General features: G+C 42.3%; 1 long non-coding RNA gene across 1 annotated transcript in view; it reads right to left on the bottom strand.

Annotated features, from left to right (window-relative positions):
• Positions 1–26,642, bottom strand: part of LOC310712559 — a 120,795-nt gene that overhangs the window by 80,743 nt on the left and 13,410 nt on the right. Inside the window, exon 2 of the long non-coding RNA XR_014528939.1 lies at positions 17,570–17,692. This is a non-coding gene — a long non-coding RNA (uncharacterized lncRNA). The remainder of the gene's footprint in view (positions 1–17,569; positions 17,693–26,642) is intronic.

Here is a 26,642-nt window from a genome sequence, read left to right as displayed (position 1 = left end):
ATCAAGAAAAACCACAGGCAGAGTGAGCCTGTGGCTGTGGGACTCGGCAGGCACCAGAAGCGACCCTGGAAACGAAGAAGGAACCCCGTAAGGGGCTCCGGAACGTGGAAGGGGGAGCGGTGCTGTGAGTTCATCGCTCTTTCTGCGGAAGCGAAGCCGCGCGGCTGCTGATGATGAGCGCTGTCCTTTCTTCCTGGAACATCAGACTCTAAACTTCATACTCGTGAGTAAGGATTATAAAATTTTCGGGACTAAAGTTATTAATTCGGCTGAAAACGGGAGATGCAAACAGGAAGTCCGTCTTCCTTTTTTTAATAATATTTTTTATTGCTTTTTTCCAAGGTCAAATACATAATCGATAACTCAACAAAAGCGACTTTACAGAAGAAAAAGAAGGAGTTAGAAAAAAAAATATTCATATTTCCCAGACAATTTTTTGTAATCTACTGGACTTCCCCACATCCTCCACACCCTGCATTCTTTACAATAAAAATAACAGCAAATTGATACCTTGTTTCATGCGTTTTTTGTACTTTCGCCTAATTATATTTTAGATTTAGAGTACTTCTTGTTGAGTCACTTTTTCCCGTCATCAATCCTAAAAAACAAAAACAAAAAAACCATTACTCTAAACTTTGGTCTTTTCATGGTTATAACTTAGTTTCCACCATTTTCAGATTTAATTACTGAAGCTAATTTTTCCAAAACTTAGCAAATTCTCAACATTCATATAACTTATAATGTTTTTGTAAATAGTCCTTAAATTTTTTTCCAATCCTCTTCTATTGTTTCTTCTCCCAGATCTCGGATTCTGCCAGTCATTTCAGCCAACTCCATGTAGTCCATCAGTTGCGTATGCCACTCTTCCAGCGTGGGTAGCTCTTGTGTCTTCCAATGTTTGGCTATAAGAATTCTTGCTGCTGTAGTTGCATATAGGAAGTCCGTCTTCCGACTATGCTTAAAGATCAAAGCAAAGACTCTGACAAGCGGGAAGCGCTTTGAAAGGGATTACAAAAGAAGTTTGGCTTATTGTGCAATGTTTGCGCTTGTTATTGAGAAGCTAAAAGGATCAGTTTTGTGTTAATTGATTGGATTTGGACTGGAATTTTTCCTCCTCTTGGTGGATTACAAAGGTTTAAGAAACCAAACCTGCAGACTGTCAGGATACAAGAGAACTGTCAAATTGCGGAAACTGTATTTAATGCTGAAAGTGCTACTTTTGAGCGTTACTGGTGGATACAAATAAGGACTGTTACTTGCACCATCTCTGAAACTTTGTTTTAACTTGGGAAGAGCTCTGCACGTTTAAAGGGGCATTGAAGGTGCCTTTGTAATTTATTTTGGACTGCTGGGATTTTAATGGTGGAAAAAGTTCCTTTCTTTTTCTGAATTACAGGGGTGCTCCCTCTAGAGGATTTGGGATTAATAAGTCTCTGGGAACTGCACATTATTTTGGCTATCCGTTGTCTTGCTGTTTACGCTTTGGACTGTTTTTCCCATGGGATTGCTTACAGTTTGATCTTGACGCATAGACAGCTGTGGAATGAGTGGCACAGGGAAAGCAAGGGCGGCCAAAACAAAAGCAAAACAATCTGTACAACAATCTGTACAACTGTTACAAACAACTTTGACATCTCAGCCACGTAGATCATCTGTCCCAATTGTTTTAGGACTGCAAGAAGGAGAAGTTGAGCAGCCAGCCCTAGAGGATATGGCTTCAGGAGGACTTGACCCAGTCTCTAAACAAATTTTGGAACAACTGGCAGCTTTAAATAAAAAGGCTGATGAGCAGTCGACAAAATTTGATCAAGTTACAGCCACTATCAATAAATTGACTGAGCAAGTCACTCAACATACACAAGCAATTGGGAATCTTCAGGCAACAACTGCAGAAACTCGTAAGCTGGCTGAGGAAGCCAACCAAAAGGCAGAACAAGCTAATCAGAAGGCCGAGGCAATAAAAGGGGAGGTAAGGCCACTGTGCAAGCAAATTAACGACCAGCAGGCCTATCTGTCTATGGTGGAATTGAAGAATCGGGAAAACAACCTTAGATTAAGAGCCATCCCAGAACTTGAACAAGGAGACCTGATTGGTTATCTGACATCAGAACTATCAAAGTTCTGGGGTATAGAAGAAGACAAGGACTTTAAAATTGTTACTGCTTTCAGACTGGGAAGAGTGGTTGGGAAGAACAGATCTAGAGATAGCTTGATCATCTTGAGATCCAGACAAGAAAGAGACAAAATACTAGGCCTACATTTTGGAAAATCACTGGAAATTCAAGGCAAAAGAGCAGAAATTTACAGAGACATACCAAAACAACTTTTGGACCTTAGAGCTACTTATACAGAACTTGCAAGACTGTTAAGAGGCAACTCAATTCCTTACAGGTGGGAGTTCCCCCAAGGACTATCCTTTAATTTCAAAGGAAAGAAAGTTAAAATTAAAACAGCAGAAGATCAACAAAAGTTTTTGAAAGATCATGAAGAGGACCTTCAAAAGGGAGCAGCAGCATCTTGGCCACCACCTCTGCCTGCACCTGTACCAACATCAGCACCTCTGGGCTCAGACGAAAAGGAAGAGACAACACTATAGGACTAACAGATTGATCCAGGATGTCTCTGCAGCTCTTTAGTTGGAATATTAATGGTGGAAACTCTCCGGAAAAAAGAAGAAGAATCTTTCACATATTGAAAAAAGAACAATTGGACATTATTTGCTTGCAGGAAACGCACGTGACTAGGCTCCATAGGAAAGTGTTAATTAACAAAAGACTAGGCCAAGAATTTATTTCATCAGACAGAGTTAAGAGGCGTGGTGATTTATGCAAAGGAGATCCTGTCACCGAAATTTCTATTTAAAGATGAGCAAGGAAGAATTTTGGCAATTGAAATACAAACACAAGGAGAAAAATTTCTGATATTAGGAATCTATGCACCAAATGAGGGGAAATTGGAATTTTACAAGAAGCTCCATGAGATAATGCTGGACTATCTGGACTATACCAACATCATTATGATGGGAGATATGAATGGTGTGGTCTCTACTCACATGGATAAGTCACAAAATCAAAATTTAACTAAAGATGGCAGACTACCTAAAACTTTTTTTGAACTAACTGACAGTATGGATTTGATTGACATTTGGAGGACAAAGAACCCCTTAGGTAAAGAAGGAACATTCTTCTCTGAGACCCACCTGTCATGGACAAGAATCGACCAAATATGGACAACTAGAGGGCTGGCACCCAAGACTAGAAAAGTGGAAATCTGCCCAAAAACTTGCTCCGACCATAACGCCTTGAAAGTGGAATTGAGACTTACTCCAATCGGTTCCTTCAGATGGAAAATGAATGACACCCTACTAAGAGATCAGGAGATTGTGAAGAAGGCCCAAAAAACTTTAAAAGACTGTTTTGAAATTAACTTGAACACCTCAGTGGAAAAGAGAACAATCTGGGACGCAAGTAAAGCAGTTATGAGAGGGTTTCTGATACAACAGAATACGATTAAGAAAAAACTCTGGAATGGAAAAAAGGACAAGATATTAGAGAAGATAAGAGACGGAGAGAAAAAACTGAGACTAAAACCAAAATCAAAAGAAGTTCTAAGAGAAATTAAATTCCATCAAGCACAATATGCGAAATTGATAAGCTAAGAAGTTGAATGGAAAATTAAACAAATGAAACAAAGATCATTTGAATCGGCGAACAAATGTGGAAAACTGCTAGCATGGCAGTTGAAAAAGAGACAAAAATTGAACTTTATTACCAATCTGGAGGTTGAAGGGAGAAATATTCAGAAACCAGAAGAAATTAGAAAGTGTTTCCAGAGATACTTCAAAAAACTTTTTACGCAAGGGCCTCAGGAAGAGACTGAGATAGACCAATTTTTAAAAGTTAATGGATTACCAAAACTATCTCAGGAGAAGAGAACAATCTTAAACTACAGAATAACGCAACAGGAAATTGAGGGTGCCATTCAGAATATGCAACTAGGTAAATCTCCAGGCCCAGATGGACTTACCTCCAAGTATTATAAGATATTAAAAGACTTTTTGATACAGCCACTAATGGAGGTATGCAACCAGATTATGGAGGGGGAAAAGGCACCGGAATCGTGGAAAGAAGCTTTCATCACATTGATACCTAAACTGGAATCTGAAAAGACCCAACTTAAGAACTACCGTCCCATCTCACTCCTCAATGTGGATTACAAAATTTTTGCAGCTTTTTTGGCAAGTAGATTCAAAAAAGTGCTAAATGAAGTAATTCATAAAGACCAGGCAGGCTTTATCCCAGGTAGACATCTGTTTGACAACACTAGGAATATTATTGACATTTTGGAGCTTTTGCAGACTGACATTAACACGAAAGCAGTTTTAATTTTTATAGACGCAGAGAAGGCCTTTGACAACATTTCTTGGAAGTTTATGAAGAAAAATTTGGAAGGGATGGGAGTGGGATGGGGGTTTCAAAGTAGTATAGAAGCAATCTATACAGAGCAAAAAGCTAAACTGATAGTGAACAATGTGGTGACAGAAGAACTCAAAATTGAAAAAGGGACGTGACAGGGGTGCCCCCTATCCCCTCTGTTATTTATTTCAGTCCTGGAGGTACTTTTGAATATGATTAGGGAGGACCGGTTGGTGCAAGGAATACAGGTCGGAGTGAAACAATATAAACTGAAAGCTTTTGCAGATGACTTGGTTTTAACATTACAGGAGCCAGAACCTAGTACAAAAAGAGTTTTAGAATTGATTCATGAGTTTGGTCGGGTGGCGGGATTTAAGTTGAACAAGCAAAAAACCAAGGTTCTGGGGAAAAATCTGACACCTTTAGAAATAGATGGGTTTCAGAAGGAGACAGAGTTAAACGTGGTTAAAAAAGTGAAATACCTAGGGGTCAATTTGTCTGCTAAAAATTTGAATTTATTCAAAGATAATTATGAAAAATGTTGGTCAGAAAACAAAAAGGATTTAGAAACTTGGTCAAGATTGAAACTTTCCTTGTTGGGTCGAATTGCAGCTGTAAAAATGAATGTATTGCCAAAGATGTTGTTTTTGTTTCAAACCCTACAGATTGTGGACAGAGTGGAATGTTTTGGAAAGTGGCAGAAAGATATCTCTAAGTTTGTCTGGCAGGGCAAAAAGCCCAGGATAAAATTTAAAATTCTAACTGATGCAAAGGAAAGAGGGGGATTTGCCCTGCCGGACTTAAGGTTATATTATGAAGCTGCAGCTTTCTGCTGGATGAAAGATTGGTTTCTATTAGAAAACGCTGATTTCCTAGATCTGGAAGGGTTCAACGATGCTTTTGGATGGCATGCATATTTGTGGTACGACAAGGTAAAGGTTCACAAAATGTTTAAAAACCATATTGTCAGAAAAGCATTATTTATTGTCTGGACTAAATACAAGGACTTATTAGAAAACAAGACCCCGAGGTGGCTATCACCAATAGAGGCTAAGGCCCGAAAAAGACTCAATATGGAGGCCGGTTGGCCAAAATATTGGGAGATAATAGAAAAAATTGGAGACAATTGGAGGCTGCAGAGCCTGGACAAATTAAAGAACAAGGTGTGAGATTGGTTACATTATGCTCAAATCCAAGAGGTCTTTAAAATGGACAAAAAAATAGGATTCCAGGTGGAAAAATCGAAGCTAGAGACAGAACTGCTTGAACCAAAGACTAAGGTTCTTTCAAGAATGTATAACTTGCTGCTTAAATGGAATATCCAGGATGAGACAGTCAAATCAGCCATGATAAAATGGGTGCAGGATATTGGGTATAACATCATTTTTGAGGACTGGGAAAGGTTATGGACCACCGGTATGAAATTCACGGCATGTAATGCCTTGAAAGAAAATATTATGAAAATGATATATAGGTGGTACATGACCCCAGTCAAGCTTGCAAAGATATATCACCTGTCTGATAATAAATGTTGGAAATGTAAGGAGGCTGAAGGGACATTCTTTCACCTCTGGTGGACCTGTCCAAAAGTGAAGGCCTTCTGGGAAATGATTTATAATGAGTTTAAAAAGGTATTTAAGTATACCTTTCCCAAAAAACCAGAGGCCTTCCTCCTGGGCATTGTCGGCCAGAAAGTGTTAAAGAAGGATAGAACTTTCTTTATGTACGCAACTACAGCAGCAAGAATTCTTATAGCCAAACATTGGAAGACACAAGAGCTACCCACGCTGGAAGAGTGGCATACGCAACTGATGGACTACATGGAGTTGGCTGAAATGACTGGCAGAATCCGAGATTTGGGAGAAGAAACAATGGAGGAGGACTGGAAAAAAATTAAGGACTATTTACAAAAATATTATAAGTTATATGAATGTTAAGAACTTGCATGATTTGGAAAATCTAGCTTCAGCAATAAGATTTGGCAACACGGGAAATTAAGTTACAATTATGAAAGGACTAAAGTTTAAAGCAACATTATATCTATTTTAGGGTAAAAGTAAATTGATAATAAGTATTTTAAACCCAAAATATAATTATTTGAAAGTACAAAAGAACACACGAAACAAGGTAACAATTTGCTGATATTTTTATTGTAAAGAATGCAGAGTGAGGGAGATGTGGGGAAGTCCGGTTGGTTATGAAAAAATGTCTTGGAAAGATGGATTTCTTTTTCTTTTCTTTTTCATTTCTGTTATTTCTTTTATATATCTGACTTTACATCTGTACCTGGAAAAAAAGCAATAAAAATATTTTTTTAAAAAATACACTGTCAGTTTTGTAGCTTATCAGTATTTTTAAAAATACTGTTATTGTATTTTTCTGAAATATGTATTCTGTACTTCTGGTGGATATTTGGATACAGTCTTGATCCAAACCAGTACCTCAGCTCTCTTTTGGCATCCTGGATGATATATTTTGCTGGAGACATTGGGCAACAGAGAGTGGTCATTTAATTCCTGCTTTCTGGAATCGCCCAGACATCCTTTGTACCCACAGGTGTCTCCTGGACCTGAAGGGAAGAATTGTTAGCAAGAGCATTGACATCCTAATATTCTGGGAGTGGGTTTGGTGTTTATAATGTAATTCCCACCCCCCGCCCACACTTTGGTTTATTTTTATTTTTAAAACATTTGAATACTGCCCTTCAGCTGTTGATTTCATGGCACTTTACAAGAGAAAAACACAAAGCACATAATGAAAACCAGATTGACCCCTTCTCACAGACCAATACCCCCTCCCTCTCTGTGGGGTGTTGTTTGTTAGTCACTTTAAGCTGCCCTGGGCAAGATAGCAAGTAATAATTTTAATTAATTGATCCATGATGATGATGCAAGCAACGCAAGCATGGCATCCAAAGAGAAACTTGCTTTTGCTGCAGCCCCTGCACACCGAACCTTGCTGGGGTGGGGGCTGGTCCTCCCTCAGGGTGGGGCAGGCACGTCCTTTGCAGGGGCTGCATCCAACAAGTGAGGTTTCCTCTGGTAAGGGGCAGGGGCAGGTTTTAAAAACCCCATCTTGTGAGAGTAGCTCACCGGCTGCTTCCCTGATGGGACAGGTGTGGCACAGGGTGGGCGCGTGCAGCATCAGAACATCCCCTCCCATGAGAGGAGATTGGGATGAGGCTGCTTGGTTTGTTTCTGGCAGAGGGAGCACGATAGGGAGGGTGAGGCCTCGGCAACAGCGGTCCAGCAGAATTCTTTTCACAATCAAACAGCCAATCGCGATCTACAGGTTGGACATAGTGGAGCTACATGACTGAAAGGGTTGTAGATAACATCTCCTCTTGTAACCTATTTTCAGTGATCTGACTTCTGAACAGCTATTATGTCCATTTTAAGCACACACACACACACACACACACACTCCTCTCTTTTTTCTCTTTTCTTTCTCCTCCCTCCCTTCCTTCAGTCTTTCTCTTTTTACTGTTTCTCATACTTCCCTCTTTATTTAACCTCCTTTCCTACTTTTATGATGTTCTAGCTTTTATACATCCTAGCAGCATCAACATTGCTATTCATTTTATTTTAAATATACCTCCTTCCACTCATTTTCTTTCTATGTGTGTGTCTTTTGTATTTGCTTATACTAACAGAATTTCTAAAGGATGAAGTAAAGTTATACTAACAGAATTTCTAAAGGATGAAGTAAAGTTGTATGTGTGTAATCACATCTAAGAAAATGTGGCATTTCCCTTCTCCATGCATTTTCAATGTTTCATTAATTAGGAAACCCCCTTGCACTAAAAGATGCAGATAATGCTAAAATATCTCAATCACATGATGATATGAAACATTGGTCTGGGCTTAAAAAATAAAATAAAATAAAATGCTTAATGTGCTGCAAATGGTGGTGGTGGGAAATCTGAACCTGGTGCCAGTAACCAGGTGGAGAGGTGGAGAAGTGGGCATCTCCTAGGGTGAGAGGCTGGGTGAGAAAAAGGAAAGGTCCAAGGTGAAAATGGGGAGGGCCTGTCATTGGGAGCCGGGGAATGTGCTTGTGACTTGTCAATGCTGTGACTTGTTTGCAAAGCATTTTGAGGATGAAATTGCTTGCATCCACTGGGAACCTGACTCAGCTGTTACAGCAGATGAAACTCAAGGGGTGTCCAGAGCACTGTCTAGCCCTGATGTGTTGGATGAGTTTCAATTAGTAAGATTCAGGGACATTGCCCGTTGCCCCTCTTGTCTGAGGAAAAGTAGCAGGAAGGGGACAGCTGACTGGGTCAGGGAGGTGATTAATGTCTCCTTGAAAGAGGGGGTGGTCCCTATCTACTTGAAGGAGGCAGTGGTGTGCCATCATCACAGATTGGGTTACGTGGATCCCCCCTCCCAAGTTATTTCATGGTGGCCCTTGGAGGTGGGACATCTGAGATGGGACTTTTGGGGTGGAGTGTCATATGACATCTTTAATCAAACTCTAGAGGGGTGGGGCATAACCAATAGACAGGAGGTAGTATACTAATACTACTGATGCCTGTTGTATGCATGACCAAAGTATCCTGCCAGACTGCTCAATCAGAGGAATTGTTGGGGGGGGGCAGTGTCTATGGCACTCTGTCTGAAGGCAAGTAAGAGAGCCCTATAGACCAGTTGCCATGCCCATCAACTTTAGGAGGGACCGGTTCCCTCAGGCATTTTATGGGGGGGGGTGAAGACCCCTTGCCACCTTGGAGTTACCTCCTATGTAACCTGGTGTTTGTTCAGTGAAGGTCAGAATGCATATAATTTCTCTTAGCTATTTATTGATAAAATTTAAAAATGGGATGGAGGTTTCAAGGAGATTCAGATTTTTAACAATAGAGAGCCTCCATTTTGGAATAAGATAATACTACACATTATTGATGATTATGATCTTCCTTGAGATATTCTTACTGTGTTAGATATTGAGGTGACACCTTGTCATATGAAATTTCATATTTAGAAGCATAATTTCATGGTCAAATGTGCTCCTTGGAAAGTCTGTCCCAAGACATATTGGCAGCTGAAGCAAACCACAAAATAGTGCCCCGCCATTCCAGGGAAGAAGAGATAAGTGCAGATCGACATCCGGAACAATGCGAAGGGTGAGGAATAAAGATCACCACAGGAAACAAGCATAGGAGGAGACCAGAAGTGCCTCCAATTGGCCAAGAGGCCACTGAAGAGGCAACCTGATTGTGGGGGAGGGGCAAATCTGGTCTTTAAGAAGCACAGTGCGGCTGTTGTTGCCACTGTGCCAGCAGCAGGGGCAAGGAATTCCTTGGAGACCAGATCTACTGCCCCTATGGACCCAGCCACCTAAGATGGTTGCCTCACCTTGCCTCATGGGGGGGAGGGGGAGACAGTCCTGCACCTTCGTATGCCAAAGTACCCATTCAGGCCCCTCACTATGTAAGCACATCACAAATACCAAATGGGGGAAAGCTTTTACAACTCTGTCATAGTTGAAGGCTGCTCTCACCAGATCCCCTATGTCGTATGCCTATGTAAAGCTAAGGGGCCTGAATATCCACCCAACTACTTACTGGTTTGTTCCATCTATGAGGACTTAAGAGAAGCTTTGTTCAAATATTTAAATCTCCCAATTGAGAGATGGATTGGTTATATGATTAACTATTTATTAAGGGACAAATCCCCTTAGCCGTCTGAAAAATTGATCTGTTTTTCCTTTACAGTTCCGATTATGAGGAGATTGATTTGTAGGGATCAGTGCTATTTTTCTAGATTTGCAGGTGCCAGAGTTCACCACGAACTTGTTCCTTGTCCTCTTAGAATGGCAATGGCACTAATCTGAGAGATGCCAGAGCTGAGCTCCAATGAACTCTGCCTTAAAATATGCCCTAATTTAAATCTTTCAAAGGAGAAACCTCATATCTAAGGAATCATCTGATTCTAATAATAATTTTAGTTGTGCAATGTGTTAATTTTGTTTTTATTCTGTTTTATGTACTGCGTCTTTCGTAATCGGTGTGGCTAAACAATAAATGATAATTACATTTGTATCTGAAAGAAACAGATCTGAGAACCAGCATTTGATTCTCCATAACCATTTATTTTGCATTGTAATCGTCATAATGAAAACTTAACTGTTTTTTAATGATACACAACAGGATTCTTTGAAGTTAGAATCCCCCATTCCCGTATTCTGACCTCTTTTTCTCTGCCCCTTGCTTCCCTTTACTTCAACCAAAAGCAAAAAAGAAAGAAACAGAGATCCTGAGTCCCGAATTTCAACACTAGGCCTCCAATTCCCCCTCATTGCCATAGATTTTGGAGGTCTACACTGTCCCATTCACTCTTCATGCTCAGGCTGGTGTGAGATTCGTGAAGCATTGTAACAACTTTCTTGGGTAAAAGAAAGGACAAATCTCCCAGCTCCGATTATTTTGCTTGGATTTTTCCTGATGGCACAAAAATCTGTTGTTCCACAACCTTGGAAAGTGAAACTGTGGGGTTGAAATACACCTGGGTTGGGGGGGGGGAGAGAAATGTTGGCATTAGTCCTTTACTCACGGACTAGGAGATGGTGCCTGTGATGGTGAATGAGAATTTTAATAAGTTAGTTTTTAAAAGAGTATATTTAAGAAATCTGAGAAATATCATAATTTTGTCAGAACATGAATATACAAAATTTTCAACATAAGAAGTTCGGGTAAAAAAGTTAGATCAGATATAATTTAAAATTGCTATCATACCCAAAGGACTCTCAAGACACAAAGATTTTTAATAAACAGGTTATACTTATAAGATATAATGAAATCAGAGAATTTGAAAACAGGCCTAATTGATAAGATTAACCAAATCAAATTCTTGTGGGCAGGTGAGTAGCAATAAAATGGGAGGAATTCTATCCCCCCCCATCTCCTGGGCATATTAAAAGTCACATGCTATGGCCACACAGCAAGATCTGAGAACAGCACTCCCACCTTGGTGTCTGAACCTTGAGTGTGTGAACCTGCCATAAGTCAACAGGGTGATCCAGCAGCAAAAAAAGCTGGAGTTGCACTTCATTGTCTCTCAGGATGGTTGGGTGCCAACTGAGGCTCCCTCATTGCCCCACTGTGATCTAAGTATCCAGAGAATCCTCCTTTTATTTTACCATATTGATTTTCATGTTAAACACGTCAAACATAAAGCAGGTGAAAACTACGAATCCCAAGAGCCAATCAGGTACTCACCTCAGAATTCTTTATCAACCCTTAAAAGAGAAACTAGCAAAGCCAAGGCTGTAAAGGGCAGCAGAAATAAGAGAAGAAAGAATGTAGGGCAGAAGCATCACAAATGGCCTGGAAATTGCCTCTGTTCTCCTGAGGCAAATCAGTCATATGCCCCTCCTCCATTCATTCCAAATTCCCTCCCAATGTAGCATTATTCCTGAAAAATTTGCTGATAGGGAGGTCTCCATCTAAAACTGGATCTAGACTCATCAAAAATTGATTTACAGTGGTACCTCGGGTTAGAAACACTTTGGGTTAAAGACTCTTTACGGATGTAGCTAAATCATGACATCAAAAAAATAATGTATGGTTGTAGAAAGGAACATATCCTCTCTCTCTTCCTCCTTTTGTGTATCCCCTAAATGAATTCTGATGTTTTTCCCAATTCTGTGGAGCAGATTTTGGGAGGATTCAGAGCACATACATGCAGAAGAGAGAGGAAATTCTCTTGCACATCTGTAAATCCTTACACTAATGCTCTGAGTTAACCAGATACTGCTCATTGTCACAGAATTTAAGGAAATGTAATACATTCCTTTTACATAATAAATATTTGTTTTGAGCAAGATGGACACATTTTGTCCTGGACTGCATCCCAGTGGTGGAGAGATCTGGATTCAACTGGGGTGAAGCAATCAATGCACTTTTTTTACTCTTGTTCAGAAGGGTATTTTATATACACATCTCACTCTGAATCCTCCTTCTGGACAAGCAAGTGGCATTATGAAAGTTAAAGGACACAGACCAGGCAGGCAAAACAATACGGAAGGGTGCAGAGTCGGGTCAGTGAGAGATATGATCCCTCTCATTGTTTGTGCAACATGCAAGGGAAAAAGAGGAAGGGAGAGAAGGAGACAAGGAGAAAGTCTGCATGACCAAGAATTACTAGGCCTTTTTCCCTTGTCTGAGTAGCAATGTTACCGGTAAGAAGAGCTACTTTGGATTGAATGCACTGGGTCTCATTCTCAAGGCAGTTGATGATCTTCTCACTTTTACACATTATGGTTCCTTTAGAAAAGCAGGATGGGCACTGCAAACCATTTTCAGCCAGTATGTTGTGATCAGGAACTGCCAAAATCAAATGTATAGTGAGCATGTTAATGTCTTTGTCTGTTTTTGTATCTCTGTGTTGCATTAATGGAATCCACCCTAGGGCCTTGGATAAAAATATAATCTTGGATAAAATATAATCTAGACACAATCTGGGTTCAGGACTGAGCATGGGACAAAGTCACCATAGTTCTCTGAGATGAATGACCTTTACATAAAGGGGGGTGGGGGAGTGTGAAAATTATTCCCTTCTCAATCTCTCAGAAGGTTTTCCTGCCATTGATTATGGTGTAGGCTGTATGAAAGCGTATGCTCTTAGTCCCTTATCTTTGTACAGAGATTCTGGCTGTCTTTTGCACTTCTGCAATGAACTAACCGTCACTTTCTGTGAATTCCCTGAGACCTGCAAGTACAGGGCAGTATATAAATTCAATAAATAATAATAATAATAAAGAATAACTGCCAGCTTAGTCAGTACTTATTTTGTCAATTAAAGACTGACCAGAAGCAGTTCAAGGGTCATTTAGGATGACACCTGGATAAGATAGGTGGGCTGTAACCATCTAATTTGGACCATCAAATTGAATGTTATCTTAAAGGGACCATAACCTGTTTATGAGCTGTTCATGCACCTAGGTATCCAATTATATTGCATGAAATATCATTCACGGCTAATTATGCATAGGGAATGTTATAAAGGCATCTTGAAGATTGTATTCTTATCCCCGATTTTTATTTTTATTATTTTACTTATCCACTTGGTTACCTAATGTAGGCAAAGTTCCTAAACTGACATAACTGACACTTCTTTAGACAAAGCGTGTTCTCCTTCATGGAGAGCACGTGTTGCGGTGGGGTCTGCTGAGCCACCCCTCTGTTACCAGGCAGCGTCTCTAAAGATGGCCTGGGGCAGTGATTGGTTCACTGGGTTGCTGGGGGTAAAAGTTATGTTGCAATTTTGGTGGGAGGGGTAAAATGTTTAAATACTCTGCACACAGCCTGGAGCTTTCTCTTTGCTGCGTGCAACGGATCACCCGCCCACCCACCCTTGAGTAAGGGGTTGTTGCATTGACCTTGCTATGCCTGTCATGGGGTCATCTGCCGTTGGGGCAGGGGCCTGGTAGGAATTTTGTCCATCTGGCAGATTGGCTGGGCATTTGGTTTTTGCCTACTGCGTAGCAAATCGTCACAACTTGTAAGGTTGCGGTTAGGCATTGGTTATAAATTGGTGGAGGAGGGGTTAGGATAGGCTGGGCCTGCCCCTCCATGGTTGCTGCGGAAAGGGAATTCCGTTAAAGGAATCCTGGGGCTTGCCATCTTTTCGTCCAATCCCTGGAATGGGACTAGGGCCGGCAAGCCTTCGGGGAGCATGCGGGTGAGAAGTGAGGGTCTGTGACTCAGCTCCATTTCTCCCTGACTTGCTTTCCCCCGCACTGTCTTTCCGTGGTGCCCGGAAGTCAGTTCTGTCCCAGGCAGGGGGACAGATATTCTTAACCAATGCCTAAACAACCACTCACGGTTTTGTATTTAAATAAAGTTGTGGCCAAAATTATGCCAAAAACCTTAAACAAAAAATAAGTGTGTTGTGAGTTATTTGGGGGGTGGCTTGGGGACCTCGACACGCAATTCTGAACCCTAGAAAATCAACATGACTCCTGTCAGAAGTAATCTACTTCTGAGGTAACCGTTGTGGGGAAGTGGGTCATTAAAATAGCAGATTAGCACAGCAGCACATCAAAGGAATGGAGGCTGCTCCCTGTGTAGTAATAAAACCAGGATTAGGTTTTATTAGAATATGAGGAATGTGACCATTCCCAGGAAAAGAGAAACTTCCAAGGCAAGGATGCTGCTGTGCCTATGAGAGGGACAGAACATATTCTGGTGGATGTCTTCATTGTAGGCCTCAGGTTGTATATATTGATGCATGACTATATCTAATAAAGACACCACAGTGCATTATGGTCCCACAGGAAACACAGAGCCTGGGTTACAGCATGCCTGGTACCCATGGAATCTCACATCACTTGGATATAGGGGCGATGTGTAACCATATCTTAACATACAGTAAAAACATGGCTGGGTCTAGGGGCACTGGCACTGTGCAGGATCAGATCCTCCCACCTATCAGTAGGATGATCTGATCCTGCATGGTGCTCCTTTGAGGGGCAGGAAGGAGAGGCCTGGTTGGAAAGGCAACTCATCCCTTCTCTGGCAGACGTAGCTGCCAAGTAAAAGGTAAAGGGACCCCTGACTATTAGGTCCAGTTGCAGACAACTCTGGGGTTGCGGTGTTCATCTCAATTTATTGGCCGAGGGAGCCAGCGTTTGTCTGCAACCAGCCTCCGGGTCATCTGGCAGCATGACTAAGCCACTTCTGGCGAACCAGATCAACGCACAGAAATGCTGTTTACCTTCCCGTCGGAGCAGTACCTATTTATCTACTTGCACTTTGTGCTTTTGAACTGCTAGGTTGGCAGGAGCAGGGATCGAGCAACGGAAGCTCACCCCATTGCGGGGATGTGAACCGCTGAACTGATCGGCAAACCCTAGGCTCTGTGGTTTAACCCACAGCGCCACCCATGTCTCTAGCTAGGTCCCTGTTTTTCACAGTTTCTCCTCATCACTGCCTCCCCAACCTGCCTGACTCTCCATCCCTTGAGAGCCCCTAATAGTCCTGAGTTACTTAACCCAACCTGTAACCACCTGGGGCTGTCTCACCCCATTTGAATGAGGCACAGATTCTCTAAGTACTGCTGATTGACTAAGGATCCAGGCCATGGCCAAATTCAGTGCAAAACCCTAACATGTTAATGATTCTAAATTGATGCAGAAACGTACGGCTGAGAGTTGCATTGTTACATAGTTCAGTCTTGCAGCAGTGCTTCTTCATCTGAAAGAATTTACCATCCCCTGCAGTGAAGCTGTAATGGCCTGAGGAACAGAATCTGGATGACGAGCATCTATTCAAAATTTGCTCTTGGAATTTCCCTATGAAAGAGAATTTGACAGAAATGTTTAGATATGGAGGTTTATTGCTCCTAAAACACATTCATTGTAATGGTTCCAATTTTCTGTAATGTCTGAATGAGAACCTTTTCAAACAAACAACATGCAAAATATTATTAAATTCTGTATATCTAAGGTGATTGGCTTTATTAATTTATATATATGTACACACACCTATATATCATTGAAAGAAAAATATCAAAATGATTCCACTCATAATACATAAAGCATACAATAAAACTTTGTGAAAAGGAAAGAAACAGATATCAATTAACCAGTGGAAAGGTGTATTCTGAATGGCTTGTATGAGCCTGGTGGAATACAAATTTTTCTGCAGGCATTTAAAAGATGCTTGCCAAGGATGGGTTGAATAATAGTGAGAGTAGAGAAGCCAATATAACTCAGATGATACTACCCTGGCCTTGGCTAAGTTCCTCTCAGAAGTAATACGAAATAGAAACCTACATACTGTGGATAAAACAATGTGACCACCTTTTAATCTTCCCTGTATTTCTTTTTTATTTTGCTTTTGAAAATGATTTTGTGGGTCTTTCAACCAAAATAAATAATGTTCTTGTTCTTGGCAGTATAAGTTGCATTTTCAGCTGAATTTGGGGGAACCACTTGAAGCAGCAATTTTGCAGAGCTATTTCAATGGCTTTTGTTTGATTTTCTCAATGCAAACAGCTAGAAGTGTAAAATTTGATAATAAACCCAATTTGCAATGGAGTGTGAATAATTTTGATTGCAACTATAGTTCGTAAAATACAACCAAAACTTTCAAAGCTTTATTACGATCATAAAAGGTAAAGGGACCCCTGACCATTAGGTCCAGTCGTGACCGACTCTGGGGTTGCGGCGCTCAGTAAAAGGCATTAAATTTGGAATGAATGTAGAACTTCATTTCAGGTCCAATCTGCAGCATGAAGAATCATGGCTTCTTCTATACTTCTGACAACACACGTGCCATACACTGCATTCTCTCTGCTAGTCGATCATAACCAATTACAGGGCGGAAAAATACTTCCCTGAACTTCTGTTGCCCAACCCAAGATACTTGGCAGAGGTTTAAAGACTGTCTCAAGGCAAATTAAAAAAAAATGTAGCATCAACCCTGACAACTGGGAAACACTGGCCTGCAAGCACTCCAGTTGGAGAACAGCCTTTAACAAAGGTGTCATAGGCTTTGAAGACACTTGAACTCAGGACGCAAGGGAGAAACATGCTAGTAGCAAGGCACGCTTGGCAAATCCACACCTTGATCAACTCCTGTCTGGAAACCAATGCCCCCACTGTGGAAGGACGTGTGGATCCAGAATTGGCCTCCACAGTCACTTACGGACTCATTGTTAAAACCGTGTTTATGGAAGACAAACTTACTCAGCTACAAGTGATCACTGAGGAAGAAGACTTGGCAGGGCACTTCAACTGCACCAACCTCACTGTCCCATTTCCCCTCTCCCTCCAAGTATGTAGCAATGATGCAGGAACAGATGGTCAAGTGAGCGCCACCATCCCACCCAGAATAGCCCCAAGGTATTTTGGCACCTGAGGCAAACCACAAAATGGTGGTTGAATATGTACATCAAGATGGAAATCTGATGCTTGTGATCAGGTGATTTTAAATTCCCCATTTTCAAATGTTAGTGATTCCTTACTGCAGGACTGGGAAGCTGTGATCCTCCAGATGCTGCTGGACTACATCTCCCATCATCTCTGACTGGTGGCCAGGATAGATGAGGCAGATGGAAGTTCTCTTTCATCTACAGCTTATGTGACACAGCTTCCTTACCACTAACTTATTAATTCCAAAAACAAAAGACAAAAAACCGCATAAATCTTACCTATATTTGTACGCAGAACACTGGCAGCACAGGAATCTTGACCAAATTTACAATCTTCTCTTAAATAGCCATCATATGTCAGTCCAGTCCTGTTAAACGCATCTCTGCACTTCAGAGGCAATGCTGAGGACAGGAGCAAAAGATTAGTTCATGGATTGTTATTGTCATTAACATTATTATTATTTGGTTTCGTGGTTTCCTTCATTTGACACAGAGAAGGAGGTGAGAGAGAATTAAATCTTTTAAATGAAATGGGGTTCAAGTTAATAAGATCTTTCAATGAAATGAGTAAAAGCCATTGGCCAGAACACTGGTTTAATTATTTCCAAGAGGTAAATCCTTCCTGTCCAATGGCCCATTCCCCCTCCCATCCACTCTATCACTTCAATGCCTCCTCCCCCCCCTACTGTTCAATAACAATCTTAGACATGAGCTTAGATAAAGGAGCAATGGCCAGATGAACAGGAGGAAGGCTTATCCCATCATTTGGGCATGAAAAAAAAGCATTGTGGAAACTGGGTACCCTCTGCAGGAAAACTCTGTCCCATCCCTTACTAGACCTGTTGGGGAGCAGATTTTGCATTTCAACCAGTTTTAAGCAGAGTTAAATGATCAGGGTTAGATCCAGGTTAAGAGAGTTGGTCTTTAAGGGTTCTACTAGCTATGCTAGGGCAACTCACCTATGAAAAATGTTGACAATGGTTTTTTTTTGGAGGGGGTTAGGACAGTTAAGGGGGGGGGAAGAGGGGACTTCCTAGAAGCACATACTGTTCTGCATGACGTGGACAAAGTGGAAATACAAACATTTTGATCCCTGGCTCGTAAGATTGACAAAGCTACCAATTTGAATGGCCTCACAAAAGGTTTAGGCAAATGATGCAGAATTAGGCTATCAGTGGCTACTAAACATAGTACCTTCAGTTACTAGCATATTTCAAATATCATTTTAAAATCCTATCCAATTTAGTTGCTCTTGGCTTCTAATTATTTTGATTTATTTGTTTTCTGCACTTGCCTCGAAGCAGCTCAAGGCTGTGTACATGGTTCTCTGCTCCGCCATTTTATCCTCACAAGAACCTTGTGAGGTAAGTTAACCTGAGGTATAGTGACTGGTCCAGGATCTCCCAGTGAGCTTTGTGGCTGAATGGGGATTTGAACCCTGGTCTCCTGGATCCTTGTCTGACCCTCTAATGTCTACAACACAACAGCTCTTAAATTCAGCTTTCCGGATTCCTCTGTACTCTAAATATTATTACTGTAAAAGTTCTCCATCCTACTGGTTCCTACTTACCTGGAGAAAGCAGGGCCAAGAGGAGGCATGTGCTCAGGAGTGCGTTCATCATTCTAGAAAGAGAACTGATGCACATAGAGTCTTACTTGGAGGGATTTATAGGCTACGTGTTTGTGCTGCAGGCAACACTTTGGCATAAAGACATAGAGAAAATGATGAAATTCAAAGCTCACTGTTGAAATTGTCTGAATTATTTCACCACAATCTCATTAGTTGTCAACAGGCATTTTTTCTTCTATACAGTTACCATATTTTTTGTTCTATAGGATGCACTTTTTCCCTCCTAAAAAGCAAGGGGAAATGTGTGTGCATCCTATGGAGCGAATGCAGGGGGGAGGCAGCCGGGAAAAGCCCCCAAGAGCCGCACACAAGCTCTGTGCGCTCTTGGGGGCTTTTCCGCAGGAGGGAGAAGGGACTGACTGGCCGCATCAGTCCCTTCTCCCACCTCGTAGAAAAGCCAGCAGAAGCCGCGCAGCCCCTTTAAAGAGCACACAGCTTTTGCGGGGCCACTTTTGGGGGCTTTTCCCCGAGGAAGGACAAGGTACTGACTGCGTCAGTCCCTTCTCCCTCCTCGTAGAAATGCCGACAGGAGCCGTGCGCTCCTTAAAGGGTGTGTGGCTCCTATGGACTTTTGCGGGAGATGGGGGAATTCCCCCACCTCCCTCAAAAGAAGGGAGAAGGTCTGGGAGAAGCGCACAGGCTGCTGGCAGCCTGTCAGCTGCTCAGAGAGCTGGGGGGGGGAATCATATTTTTTCCCTTGATTTCCCCCTCTGAAAACAAGTTGGGCCCTATGGTCAGGTGCGCCCAATGGAGCGAAAAATATGGTAATATAAAATTTAAATTCTGACGGCACCCAATAAAAGAGCTGAGAACCAAAAAAGGCAATGGCAAAGCCCGGAAGCCACCTAAAAGAAACCTCCTCAATACAGTCTCCATCTAAGGATTCCTCTTCTAAAGAAGAGAAAAGCCTGGATACTAGATCTATCCTAGGAAGGCTGGGAAGTATAGGATGAGCTGTGGTTAAAATGTTGACTTCATTTCACGTGGCTGCAATGGAGGTTTCAACCAGTAAAACTGATCCTCACAGAAAAAAGAAGGGTGACTCAGTGGCAGCAAAGCAATCACTTCAGGTGCAGGCAAGTAAGGCTGAGGTAGAAAGCAGAGTGATACCTCTGGATACAAACGATTCTGGCTACGAATGATTCGTGTTACGAACTCCGCTAACCTGGAAGTAGCTGCCCCTGGTTGTTAAGTTTGCCCCAGGATGCGAATGGAAATCGCGCGCAGCAGGAGGTCCCATTAGTGAAAGCACGCCTCAGGATAAGAAAGGTTTCAGCTTAAGAATGGAACCTCCAGAATGAATTAAGTTCTTAACCAGAGGTACCACTATAAGGTAATGTTACGGCAGGACCACAAACAGCTCCAAATGAGCAACTTGTTCTAAGAAGGCTGAAAAGTCAATTGAGGCCATGTGACTATGCTCATCATTAAAAATAGAAAAAATAATTCTGAGTCAATGCCTCTATTTTTGCCTTTTCTTACTGAGTTGGAAGGAGCAATATACTTTTCTCTTCTTCCAAACCACTAATCAAAGTGCAATGAAAGCCTCAAGGTACTGCTCAGGTGACTGCTCATCTGGCAAAGCTAGACATAGCTCAGGGATGTTGAAAGGTGCCAGGGACACACTGGTAGGCACTGAATAGAATACAGTGACACCAAGATCATTACTGAGAGCTAATTAAATCATTTTACTGAACATTGCCCCTCCTTGTTCTAATTGTGTCAGATTGTTGTGAAAGGCAGAGGATACTTTGAGCCAGCTGATCTGTTTAGTGATGACTATCCTTAGCCACATTGTCTTGGACTGAATCCAGCTACGTAGTTGTTTATCCCTGCTTCAAATCCCACCCTCCATTTTCAGAAGACAAGAAGAACCCTGCAGTCTAGCAGCATCCTTCTTGGAGTGGCTGATCAGATGTCCATTGGTACAGGACTATCATAACAGGAGGGCAGTCGCCCAATCCCCCTGTTCTCCCCCAGCAACTGGAAATAGTATATCCATCAAATTAATTGACGCTGATAGCCTCTTCCATAAATGTGACTAGTCCACTGTCAGGTGTATCCAACTGTGGCTTTTACTGCTGATGTGGGTTTTCTATAGCTCAGCCAGTAGAGCATGAAACTCTCAATCTCATGGTCTAGTCCCATTGGGGGAGTTACAGTGGTTGGACTAGATCACTCTTGAGGTCCTTTCCAACTCTACAATTTTATGATTAAACTGAAGAATTTTGCTGATGCAGATTATGCTTCGCTTCAGCAGAATTTCTGGTGTCCTGGAGAACGTAATCTAATGTTTCTTAATTATTTGCTTGTGTTTAGTAAGTTAAAGAAAAAGGAAAAGTAGTCTATTTAATGATTAACCCTATACTGTCACAAATATTTTAGCTGAGATAGTTGAAAGAAGGGATAAAGCATGCTTTGTGCAGTTCAGAATCTATGTGCTGTATAATATTTTATTTAGTTCAAAGTTCTGTCATGGAACTCAATTCCGTCCAAGGCAGTGATGGCCACCAGCTTAGATGACTTAAAAAGAGGATTAGACAAATTCAGGCAGGGCAAAATAACCCTCAATATCTAAGTTCCACTTCCAGTTTCAAAGGAAGTTTGCTACTTTCCTTGATAGCGAAAGATGTTTCTCAATTTTCCACCCCATCCCTCACCAATTAATATATTTGGCTGGAAGGACTGGAGCAAACTCGTATTAATTTCAGCACACCCCTATGCACTGTTTATGGAAGTAGTAACCATTTATTTCAAAGGGATTACAATGCAATTCTATATACAGTGGTGCCTCGCAAGACGAAATTAATTCGTTCCGCAAGTTTTGTCGTCTTGCGAGTTTTTCGTCTTGCAAAGCACAGTTTCCCATAGGAATGCATTGAAAATCAATCAATGCGTTCCTAAGGAGACCGTCGGGGACAGAGGGGAAGCCCCGCGCGCCTTCCCCTCTGTCCCCGGACCTGTTTTAAAGCAAGGGGCAGCGGGGAGAAGATTGCTTCTCCCCGTTGCCTCCCCCGCAATCTCCGGGGACAGAGGGGAAGGCGCGCCTTCCCCTTTGTCCCCACTTTTAAAGCAAGGGGCGGAGGGGAGAAGATCGCTTCTCCCCATTGCTGCCCCTTGGTTCAAAAGGGGTCAGGGGAGAGAGGGGCAGGCGCGCGCGCCTTCCCCTCTGTCCCCTCTTTTGAAGCAAGGGGCGGAGGGGAGAAGATCGCTTCTCCCCGTTGCTGCCCCTTGGTTCAAAAGGGGTCCGGGGAGAGATGGGCAGGCACGCGCGCCTTCCCCTCTGTCCCCTCTTTTAAAGCAAGGGGTGGAGGGGAGAAGATCGCTTCTCCCCGTTGCTGCCCCTTGGTTCAAAAGGGGTCCGGGGAGAGAGGGGCAGGCGCGCGCGCCTTCCCCTCTGTCCCCTCTTTTGAAGCAAGGGGCGGAGGGGAGAAGATCGCTTCTCCGCCTTGCCGCCCCTTGCTTCAAAAGGGGTCTGGGGAGAAAGGGGAAGACGCGCGCGCTTTCCCCTCTGTCCCCTCTTTTGAAGCAAGGGGCGGAGGGGAGAAGATCGCTTCTCCCCGTTGCTGCCCCTTGGTTCAAAAGGGGTCCGGGGAGAGAGGGGAAGACGCGCGCGCCTTCCCCTCTGTCCCCTCTTTTGAAGCAGGCGGGGGGGGACAGATAGTCATAACCAATGTCTAAGCAACCACTCACAATTATGTATTTTAATAAAGTTATGGCCCAAAATTTTATGCCAAAAACCTTAAACTAAAATTATGTGTGATTTGTGAATTATTTTGAGGGGTGGCTTGGGGACCTCCACACACAATTGCCTACCTAGATGTAAGTGCCACTGATTTCCATGGGTCTTACTCCCAGATAAGTCTGTATAGTTTTGTATTGCAACTTCTTCAAAATATACTTTGGAGTTTTGGTTTATCTGGCACTTCCCTTTATCTCCCCTGCCCCAAACTGTTTTCCAATTGAAATAACTATTATAATGCTTCACATATCTCACACCAGCCTCACATTGATGGGTAATTTTGGTTCATCATAAACTTTCTCTTTGTGAATTCACAGCAATTGTGTGAGTCGGTTAGAGGCCTAGTGGCAACACTTGGAATTGAGATTTCTGTCTCTTCCTTTTTTGCTGTTGGTGGAGGGAAATGGGATGCAGCACACAGAGAAAAGAGTGCTGTATTGTGTATCATTATGCTTATTGTGATAAATATTAATGATTGAGGAAAATAAAAAGTGGCACTTTATTTTATTTTTATTTTATTTATTTATTTACGGCTATTAGCCCATAAGTATGTACAAACATAAAAGCACAGAGGCATAAAAGCCGATATATTCAACACCAAAAGGTGAACACCACGATGCAGGGGTGCGTCATTGAGCAGAGCCAAATAACAGCTTGGGGCCCAGAGAGTTCCAAGGGACGGATCACAGAAAAAGGAAGACTGAAGACGAGATCCGACATGCACTCTCTTCATAACTGTCCAATTAGTTTTTGATGTTGTTGTTGTTTTTTGGTGGTTTTTGTGTGTGAGATAACCGCATTCAGGAATCTCGCCACCTGCAGAGTTACAGAAGGATCTGTATCCTGCAAAAGTAGTGCGGCATGTGACTCAACAGGCCTGCCAACCAAGCGCAGTAAAGCAGGACCCAGGAATTTAGTCCTGGCTATGCTATGTAGGGGACAGTTGAACATTATATGTGGAAGAGATTCAACAGTTTTCCCATCACACACGCATAGCGGAGACACCAAACCCTTGGAAAATCTGTGGCTCAGCAGGTTCGATGGAAGGACATTGAACCTTGCACGAATAAATGCAAGTCGGTGTGGTACAGATGAAAGAGATGACATGTATGATGGAAGGCCAAGTGGTGGGGTTATTCCATGATACCTGGGGGAGCAGACACCCCCACCCCTGGCGAGGTTGTGTTGATTTTCAATGTCTGCTAATCTTTGCTCAATAAGGCTTTTGGCTGAGCGTAAGTTCATCTTTAAGGAGTCCGCTGGGGAAATTCTGATGCTCAGAAGTTTGGCATGGATTTTTCCTACCCACGGATTGACAAAGTCGTCCCGCCAGAGGCACTGAAAAAGGTAATGGTCGGGAAGCCTATGCCAGCTGGACAGCCAATAGCCAAAGACTCGCTTCCAGATGACAGTCTCCAATGATGCAATCCTTAACTCCAGACGTATGGCTGCGTTGCTCACACACATGGGGAGTTTCAGGAGGCGACGGAGAAACTGATTCTGCAATGTCCCCAGCGATGTTAAATTGGACCCTGGGGCCCAGAGCGGGGCAGCATAACAGAGGGTGGAAACCACTTTTGCGTGGTATACCTTCAATGCAGAAGGGATGTGGGAGGCTCCGTCGGCCGCAAAAAATTGGAGTAGAGTATAAAGTATTGTTTTCCCTTTGTCTAGTAAATACTGTATCTGTGGCTTCCAGCTTAGGTTGTAGTGAAAAAAGACTCCTAGGTATTTAAATTTGAAAACCTGTTCTAATTGGACTCCATCTAACTTCCAGCTGTAAGTTTTCCGAGACCAATTGTGTGAGTGGGTTGGATGCCTAGTGGCAATGCTTGGAATTGAGATTTCTGTTTCTTCCTTTTTTGCTATTGGTGGAGGGAAATGGGATGCAGCACACAGAGAAAAGAGTGCTGTATTGTGTATCATTATGCTTATTGTGATAAATATTAATGATTGAGGAAAATAAAAAGTTGCTTCTAAAATGTGTATCCTTCAAATCAATAGCTTGGAATGGGGAAGTATGGTATTTCCTGATATAAAGCATCAAACTTTTGTTTATAATGTAAAACTGCAGGCAAGCAGAGATTTGACGGTTTGTGAATGCATGGTTATATCATGTAACCTCAATACAAGACGACACATCTCTCAAATAAGTGAAATGATAAAAGAGTTAGAACAGGTGGTGAAAGAGACTGGCTGGGCCTAATGATCTTTGTTTCCTCAGGTACCTTAGTCTTGTTAAAAAACAACTTACAAAAATACAGCATAAAAAACAACATACAAAAACATACAGCCAAGCATACTAGGACTCAATTTCTTGACTTTAAGAAAGCCGACTTCATAAAACTTAGGGAAGTGCTGGGTGAGATCCCAGGGACAGTAATACTAAAAGGAAAGGAAGTTCATGATGGCTGGGAGTTTGTTAAGAGGGAGATAGTAAAAGCACAACTTCAGGCAATACCAATGAGACGGAAACATGGAAGGTGCCTTAAGAAGCCAGGGTGGCTATCTAAAGAACTTTTAACTGAGTTAAGATTAAAAAAGGATGTGTACAAAAAATGGAAAAGGGGGGAAACCACCAAAGAGGAATTCAAACAAATAGCCAGCACGTGTAGACACAAAGTCAGAAAAGCTAAAGCACAGAATGAACTCAGGCTTGCTAGAGAGGTTAAAAGCAACAAAAAAGGCTTTTATGGGTATGTCCGTAGCAAAAGGAAGAACAAAGAAACAGTGGGGTCACTCAGAGGAGAAGATGGTGAAATGCAAACAGGGGACACAGAAAGGGCTGAACTCCTCAATGCCTTCTTTGCCTCAGTCTTCTCCGATAAAGAAAACAATGCCCGACCTGAAGAATTTGGAGCAAATGATTCAGCAGAGGAAACACAGCCCAGAATAACTAAGGAGATAGCACAAGAATACTTGGCTAGTTTAGATGTATTCAAGTCTCCAGGGCCAGATGAACTGCATCCAAGAGTATTAAAAGAACTGGCAGATGTGATCTCAGAACCACTGGCAGTCATCTTTGAGAATTCCTGGAAAACAGGCGAAGTCCCGGCAGACTGGAGGAGGACAAATGTTGTCCCTATTTTCAAAAAGGGGAAAAGAGAGGACCCAAATAATTATCGCCCAGTCAGTCTGACATCAATACCAGGGAAGATTCTGGAGCAGATCATTAAGCAAACAGTCTGTGAGCACCTAGAAAGCAATGCTGTGATCACCAACAGTCAGCATGGATTTCTGAAAAATAAGTCATGTCAGACTAACCTGATCTCATTTTTTGACAGAATTACAAGCCTGGTAGATGAAGGGAACGCAGTGGATGTAGCCTACCTTGATTTCAGCAAGGCATTCGACAAGGTGCCCCATGATATTCTTGTAAAGAAGCTGGTAAAATGTGGTCTTGACTATGCTACCACTCAGTGGATTTGTAACTGGCTGACTGACCGAACCCAAAGGGAGCTCATCAATGGTTCCTCTTCATCCTGGAGAAGAGTGACTAGTGGGGTGCCACAGGGTTCTGTCTTGGGCCTGGTCTTATTCAACATCTTTATCAACGACTTGGATGATGGACTCAAGGGCATCCTGATCAAATTTGCAGATGACACCAAACTGGGAGGGGTGGCTAACACCCCAGAGGACAGGATCACACTTCAAAATGACCTTGGCAGATTAGAGAACTGGGCCAAAACAAACAAGATGAACTTTAACAGGGAGAAATGTAAAGCATTGCACTTGGGCAAAAAAAAAATGAGAGGCACAAATACAAGATGGGGGACACCTGGCTTCAGAGCAGTACATGTGAAAAGGATCTAGGAGTCTTGGTTGACCACAAAATTGACATGAAGCAACAGTGTACTTTTGGTGGATATATGGATACAGTCTTGATCCAAACCAGTACCTCAGATCTCTTTTGGCATCCTTGGTGATATATTTTGCTGGAGACATCGGGCAACAGAGAGTGGTCATTTAGTTCCTGCTTT

Source organism: Podarcis liolepis (assembly GCF_965112155.1).
Source record: "Podarcis liolepis genome assembly, chromosome: 7".
Lineage (NCBI taxonomy): Eukaryota > Metazoa > Chordata > Lepidosauria > Squamata > Lacertidae > Podarcis > Podarcis liolepis.
Note: the sequence above shows the minus strand (reverse complement) of the source record. Positions and strands in the feature narration are given on the sequence as shown.